The 6,000-nt window shown below is 53.9% G+C and overlaps 1 protein-coding gene across 1 annotated transcript in view; it reads right to left on the bottom strand.

The window, feature by feature from the left end:
* Positions 1-212: 212 nt before the first annotated feature.
* The window catches only part of eif2d (eukaryotic translation initiation factor 2D), a 30,039-nt gene continuing 24,251 nt past the window's right edge, over positions 213-6,000 (bottom strand). The window contains exon 17 of the transcript XR_014569501.1: positions 213-268. The gene's annotated coding sequence lies outside the window, so the exon portion shown is untranslated. The remainder of the gene's footprint in view (positions 269-6,000) is intronic.

Raw genomic sequence — 6,000 nt, 5'->3', positions numbered from 1 at the left:
TAATTTTCAGATATTTTTGTGTAAAATAGATGCATTTCAAACAGTTCGTACAGACCAGTCTAATAGAGCACCGAAGTCTGACGTCACTTTCAGTAGAGGGCGCCAGTCCACAATTTTCTTTATTTGCATTGAAATCCCCATAGGGGGATTTTACGTCGTTTCATATAAGAACTGTGTTTGAAAAATAAACTGATCATCCCGGCCTTTCTGTCAGGGGGGTGGCTGTGCGTCGTTAATGATGTCCGTTCATATTTGATACAGCCAGTTTCTGGAGAAAAAGGAATTAATTTGGCCGCAAAAGCCTTGAAACTACATATGAAAGCAATGTCGCTGCTAATATACGTCACGCCCAGCTGTCAACACATAGGATTGTATGTTTCTTTTTTTAAAGCTGACCCTGGGAGCTGAGCTCCAATGTTTCCTATGCACTTGTGGAAATGGCAAATAAAGTCTATTATATTCTTCTATTCTGAAGTATATTCTATTGTAATTCTGTAGTTCTCCAATATAAGCCCCCCTTAGTGTTCCTTACCTCACCGACACAACTACAACATCTGTTATCTGTCCCACGGAAATAACTAGGGGTTACGTATGTAACCAAAGTTCTATAACAGCGAGCAAGGCTGCTCACTTATGGGAGTTTGCGCCCCCTGGCGTAAACACAGAAGCATTTATATAAACTCAGACAATTTTGGCTGGGACTTTAAGACGTCATGACGTTGAGACCCCGCCCGCCGGGGCACCAGTATAACAGTGCGTCAACGTCCCTACGTCTTCATTCGATATCAATTGTTCTCTTCTCAAGCAACAAGAAGGGAATCTTAGTGAGCAGCCTTGCTCGCTGTTATAGAACTTTGGTTACATACGTAACCCCTAGTTCTAATAATCAGCTTAGCAAGGCTGCTCACTTATGGGAGACTTCATTAACTCCCTTATTGTCATCGCGAAGTCTGGACCCCTAGGGCCCGTACCTTTATCTATGAGCAAAGGACCACAGCACGTCCCTCAACAGGACTACTGCACCTCATTGGGAAGGCCAATCAGACCTAAGTCTGCCATATGTGCCTAAGAGGGGCCGACAGAACAACCGTCTTAACGCCCTGGAGAAAACCAATGTCCCCCGTGGGGAACTAAGTCTCTCCACTAACTGGAGGCCACGCCCAGGACCGCATGCGCCACTGGCGCCGCTGTCACATCCAGTCTATAGAAGGTGGCAAAGGTGGAAGACGATGCCCAACTTGCAGCGGAACAAACATCCTGAACAGAGACCCCCCTACAGAGGGCCCAGGACGATGCCATACCCCTCGTGGAATGTGCCTTCAACCCTACGGGAGGCACCATATTCCTGCCAGAGTAGGCCCGCTCTATAGCCTCCACGATCCACTGGGAAAGCCTAATCTTTGAGATAGGCAGTCCCACAGTCTTGGGATCCCAGGAGACAAACAGTTGTGTAGTCTTCCTCGTCGCCTCAGTCCTGTCCAAATACAACCTCAATGCCCTCACCGCACAGAGGTTATGCCTCCTCCTATCCTCCTCAGAGGCAAAGCTACTAATAACGCTGTCTTCAGCGACAATAGCTTCATACTCAACCCCTCCAAAGGCTCAAACGGTGGCCGGGACAGAGAGTCCAAAACCAAAGCAAGGTCCCACGAGGGGACCAGAGACTTGGTCACCGGATGAAGGTGGCTAGCCCCCTTCATGAACTGGCGCACCAGCGGGAGCTGGCCCACCGTCTTGTCCTCAAACCCGATGTGGCAGGCTGAGATAGCAGCCAGATACACCTTGACAGTACTAAAGGCTCTGCCTTTGTCCAAGAGGTCCTGGAGGAACGACAGAACGACCCTTACTGGTGCTTAAAATGGCACAACTTGAGCTGGTGAACACCAGTCTTCAAACAACCGCCACCTCATATCATAAGCATCCCTGGTCGACTGCGCCCTCGCACACTGAATAGTGTCGATGACGCTCTGGGGAAGACCCTCCGTGCCAAGATTCAACCTCTCACGGGCCAAGCCCAGAGGTCTAGATCTTCCGGCCGTGGGTGGAATATCTCGCCACCCGTCTGGGTCAATAGGTCCCTGCGCAACGGAAGCTGCCAGGGCCGACCGTACAAGAGAGGGACTATGTCTGACCTCCAAGAGCCCCACCCTGGGGCCACTAAGATCACTGACAGGCGCTGTGTCCTCACCCTCTCCAGCGTGGGGAGGATGAGAGACAAAGGGGGAAACGCGTAAAGTAGGCCCTGGGGCCAACGGTGCGCCAAGGCATCCAAACCTAGCGGAGCCGTCCCTGCTATGGAGAAGAACAGAGGACACTTGCTGTTCTCTTCCGACGCAAACAGATCCACTCGTGGCTCGCCGAACCTCTCCCACATCTGCCTGGCCACTGTTTTGTGCAGTGACCAAGCCGCATAGAGGTATCGGCCCCTGGACAACAGATCCGCCCCGTGTTCTGGAGTCCCGGAACGTGGAAGGCTCTGACCGAAAGAAGGTGCTCGTCGCACCATAACGTCAGTCTGTGTGCTAGCGCATGCAGTTTGGTGGACCGTAGGCCCGCCTGCTTGTTGATATAGCACATCGTTGTTGTGTTGTCCGTCCTGACCAGGACATGGAAACAGCTGATGAACCGTTCGAAATGCTGCAACACCAACATTACCGCCATCAGCTCCAGGTAATTTATGTGGGCAGACTTGATGCTGCCACTCCATACACCCCTGGCTGTCCTGCCTTCGTGGGTGGCACCCCACCCAGACAGGCTGGCATCCGTCGTGAGTACTTTCCGGGATACGACCATCCCCATAATCACGCCTTCTGAGAGGAATTGAGCGCCTCTCCACTGACGTAATGCCTCGAAGCAACCCACCGATACGTTCACAAGATGATGACAACGGTGTTGTCCTACACCCAGTGACTGCATCCACCTCTGAAATGGTCTCATGTACAATCTGCCTAGCCGAACAACGGATATTGCAGAGGCCTCTGACAGGTTCGGAACGGGACCCTGTTGCCCGTCCGAAACAACGCCAGACATGACCGAAAAGAGCGGATCCTCTCGTCGGAGAGACGCGCCGGGAAAGACACAGCGTTCAACGTCATGCCTATGTAATCTATTGATTGCGTCGGCACTAACACGCTCTTGGCGTAATTTATGCTGAAACCCAGAGACGTCAAGTGATCTACCACCCAGTCTGTGTGTAGTCGCAGTGTCGATGCCGAGTCCACATAAATCAGCCAGTCGTCCACGTACATCGCTATCCGAATGCCGGGGCGACGGCTGCCTGTGTACACTTCACAAAAGTCCTTGGACTTTGTGACAGTCCGAACGGAAGGACCAGATATTCGTATATCTGTCCCTTGAAGCCGAACCGCAGGAATTCTCTGTGTGGTGGGTAGATGGGAATGTGGAAATACGCATCTCTGAGATCGAGAGTTTTATACCAGTCCCCTCGACGCATCATGCGCAGCAGAGCCTTGCTCGTGAGCATTTTGAAGCGAAAAACTTTCAAATAGCCGTTCAGAGCACGTAGGTCTAGAATGGGCCGCATGCCCCCCCCCCCTTTCTTCTTCACGAGAAAGTAGCGGGAGTAAAACCCGGTGTTGCTCTGCTCCATGGACACCACACGTATAGCCTTCTTCTCCAACAGAGACGTTATCTCGTCCTGGAGAACCTCGGCTGCCTGACCACTCGCTTGCGAGAACAGAACGCTCCCACAAGTGGAAGGTCTTCTGGCAAACTGTAGTTTGTAACCCTTCGAGATGGTGTTCAACACCCAAGGATGAACACCACAACGATTCCACTCCTGTAGACACAGCGCCAGAGGGGTTGAAGCCAGCTCCGAACCTTTTTGTGGTAGAGCGGCGCCCCTTACGGTCAGAACCTGGGCCTGGGGCCTCTGTCCTGCAATATGGACCTGGGGCTCTGGTGCTGTGTCCACGGCAGTTACACTTGCATTTCGGCCGACAGCCACGGGCCTCCTTGAAGGCCCAGGCTGCGGGCCCATTCCCTTGAGTTTCAAGTGACGATTCATGAGACCGGTTTTCAGTAGAGAACACCGCTTTATTGAGAAAAGTGGCGGCACAGAAAACACTGGAGCGACATTTATGTTTGAAAAACAAGTCCTCTTCCTGTCTACACCGAGAGCGTCCGGCATGAGGCCCGTGGCCACTATGCTGCGCTTCAGAGAAACTCGGGGAAGGGTGGGGGAGACAGTGTCCGATGTCTCCCCGTGGGGCAGGTCTGGTTATTTCGCCTTCCCGCCGGGTGGCCCTCCTTCCCTGGCCCCATTGCGGGGGCCGCCGGCCGGAGAAGCCGAGGGGCGCCTGGGCCTGTCGACCCTCTTGCGGCTGCGAGGTGGGCGGGAAAATGAGGCCGCCGCTGACGGAGCCCTCTGAGCGTCGGGGACCTCGAAGGTGCTCCTCCTGGACCTGGAACGATCGTCCCTGTCCTTGGTGCGCTCGTAGGTCGGCCTGTAGGGTTGAGCCTGCATGGGCCGTGCTCCAGACGCCGGGAGACAAGCGCCGATGACCTCTGTGTCAGTCTTCGTTTGTCCGTCACGGGAGCGCATCTCCTCGAGCATGGACGCGAAGAGTGTCGAAGTGGAGACTTTCTGTTTCAATGGAGTGCGTCCCACTTTAGGGGACAGCTCCAGCCTCGCCATGGTTCCGCCCACCATCTCCGCCTGGGCCTGAGTGAGACGGAGGAGCTCAAGGTGCAGGCGTCTCAACTCAGCCATGTGTTCGTTGGTAGGCTCGTCACCCGCCTCCAGGAGGACATGAGACGCTGACCCCTGCAGAAGGGTCGTGGCGTTCAGTGCTCTGGCCGCAGTTGAGGCGCACTTGTAGGCAGCTTTATTAAGTTTGGAGTCATCCTTGTCCGCAGGCAAGGAGAAGTCCGCGTCCTCGTGGAAAACGTTGGGGTTGATACCCATGAGCCAGCCGGCGAAGGACTTGTCCATTGGAGGCATGGCCTCGAGGCCTGCCTCCCGTTGTCCTGCGCAGTCAAGCAGCTTCATGCCTCCGCTCAGGGAGGTGGAAGCTGAGTGAGGCTGTCTCCAAGACACCATGAGGGATTTCAGGAACCCGTCATCGAGGGGGATCTCAGCCTTGGTCTGGGACTTCACTGGGTTGCCCTGAATCCTCTTGCGAAACTGTTCGCATAGGGTGTCTTTAGCCACCGGAGGTTCAAGACTGGCCGGTCAGACCAGACCACAGCGGACTGTAGCCTTCTTGAACAGATCGACTATGTCAGTGTTGTCATAGTGGAGCTGCGGTTCAGCTGGAGCAGCTGGAGCCGTCGGCGCTGCAGCGGTGTCGGTCGGTGCAACATCAGCAGTATCTGGTGCTGCAATGGGGGCGGCGACGTCGGCCGCTTGAGCGGCCTTGACGACTGGAGGCGGATCTGCCACCTCGGCGTCGCTCTCGTTGCTGCTCTCTTCATCACCCTCCTCCTCGTCAGAGGTGTAGGAGGAAGCTGAGTCCCGAGATGAGGACTAGGAGTTCATCTCAGCGTCGTCAGACATCTTATAATGCTAAGATGCACGTGGAAGCAATAAACAAGGCAAGAGGGGGGCCGACTCAGTAGGCAGCCACGTTTAAGTGGAAGCTAGGACAGAGCTATCACTAGCTGCTGTGAAAGACCGTCACTTTTCTTGCAATGCCAAGATGCACGTGGAAGCCACAAACAAGACTCGCTGTTTAATAGAACTATAGTTACATCAGTAACTCCCAGTTTTAATAAGCAGTTTCACAAGGTTGCCCACTTGTGGGGAGCCGAGTTAGTAGGCAGCCACGTTTAAGTGGAAGCTCACTAGCTGATCACTAGCTGCTGTGAAAGACCGTCACTTTTTCTTGTAATGCCAAGATACACGTGGACAAACAAGCCACAAACAAGGCTCGCTGGTTATAGAACTCCGGTTACACACGTAACCTCCAATTCTAATAATCAGTTTCACAAGGCTGCAGCCTGTGGGGAGCCGAGTTGGTAGGTAGTCACGTTAAAGTG

Source organism: Protomyctophum parallelum (assembly GCF_964188405.1).
Source record: "Protomyctophum parallelum genome assembly, chromosome: 7".
Lineage (NCBI taxonomy): Eukaryota > Metazoa > Chordata > Actinopteri > Myctophiformes > Myctophidae > Protomyctophum > Protomyctophum parallelum.
Note: the sequence above shows the minus strand (reverse complement) of the source record. Positions and strands in the feature narration are given on the sequence as shown.